Source organism: Poecilia latipinna, unplaced genomic scaffold, assembly GCF_001443285.1.
Source record: "Poecilia latipinna isolate Pla-1442-1.1 unplaced genomic scaffold, P_latipinna-1.0 Scaffold2094, whole genome shotgun sequence".
NCBI lineage: Eukaryota > Metazoa > Chordata > Actinopteri > Cyprinodontiformes > Poeciliidae > Poecilia > Poecilia latipinna.
In genome coordinates, this window is record NW_015114710.1 from 44364 (window position 1) to 45878 (window position 1515).

At 41.5% G+C, this 1515-nt stretch overlaps 1 protein-coding gene across 1 annotated transcript in view; it reads right to left on the reverse strand.

The window, feature by feature from the left end:
* The window catches only part of LOC106936193 (beta-1,4-galactosyltransferase 2-like), a 30893-nt gene extending 29487 nt beyond the window's left edge, over nt 1-1406 (reverse strand). Inside the window, exon 1 of the mRNA XM_015017038.1 lies at nt 1015-1406. The gene's annotated coding sequence lies outside the window, so the exon portion shown is untranslated. The remainder of the gene's footprint in view (nt 1-1014) is intronic.
* Nucleotides 1407-1515: the final 109 nt, after the last annotated feature.

The window sequence follows — 1515 nt, forward strand, 5'->3', positions numbered from 1 at the left end:
TTTAAAAAAAAATGGGGGAATATTTTTTTTGGCCCCGCGTGGCCTCCTGTGGTGGGGCATTTTAAAGTTTTTTTTTTTTTTTTTTTTTTTTTTTTTTTTCTAATTCAAGTGGTAAAATCAAAGGATGATAACCAAATCAAATAATTCTAACAGTCTTACAGCATGTACACCCTATACATGCTGTATACAAGGGTACACAGAGAAAAACAAAGGCAGAAACCATGTTCACACTGAATTGGACATGACCAGAGCAATGGTCTAAGCATACAGTGTTAAAAAGCAAAATTACACAATGCATTCCAGCAAAGCAAAGTCTATTTTAGAAGTAACTTCTCACAAATCAGTTGGTTCTAGTCCACTTCCTACTTTTGCTGCCCCTAAGAGATACTGTACCATAAATGAGAAAGATGTCAGACAGGATTTTAGTCTAGGTGCAGAGTTTCTGTGTGAACGTCCGGTTAGGTTAAGCACCTTGATGAGGATCCATCCCTTTTATCCTGTTCTTCCTGTACATTCCCCCTCTCATTGCCAGTGCACACTCTTTGCTCCTACTGTGCTCATGCTGGAATATTAGACATGCAGAGATGGATGGGTTCTGTTATACACATCGTTCCTAATAACAGCAGCTGCAATTATGGTAAGATTTCACATCTAAAGTAAATGTTTGCACCATTCTTAAGAGTTGATTCATATCAGCGGGCAGAAGAGAAGAGCAGTAATAGACTAGAGCGGATGAGGGAAGCCTAGAATGGCGGGTGTAAGGATGCTGCTAATTCATGGAAATGTTCCTGAGGAGGGAGAACAGAGGGGTAGGGGGAAGTAGATGCGATCTGATCTTCACAATATCCACAACTTGGTAAAAATGCAACTTAATGTTTGCTGCGGGACGTCTGGTTGTGTGTGTGTGTGTGTGTGTGTGTGTGTGTGTGGAGCATTGAGACAAAAGGAAGCATGTATTTCAGGCAGAACGAAACAATGCGTTCCAGAAAGCAAGCAGAGACAGAGAGCACCTACCTTCATGTTGTATCTGTGCAGGTTTCTCTGGTTCTCTTCACATTAACCGAGGAAAAAAACAAACCTACGTTGCATTCACTGAAGAAACCCTCTTACAAGCAGGAGGTTCAGATCGGGATCTGCTCGGGATAACTGTGCTCTTTTTGTGTGAACGCGCAGACTGTTACGTCCTCTCCTCCTCATCAAGGAAGCAGCCTCACGTTGAGCCAAAATCCGAACCCGACCCGTAAAGATACCCGAACCCAAAGCAAAGAATGTAACTGCAGCTTTTCCAGATTTCCCGTCATCGTACTGTGATTGTTTGGGTAAAGATGGTAGGAAAGCATAGAAAGATGCTCAGAGGATGAGGATGTGAGCAGGTCCCTTCGCTCTTGTTGCCTACGGAAGCCTGCGTGACCGGGATTTTGTTTCGCTTTTTTTTTTTTTTTTTTTTTTTTTTTAAACAGATTGAAATTTTTAACCCCCATTTGAAAACCCACTGCTTTATTAAAATTAATTTAA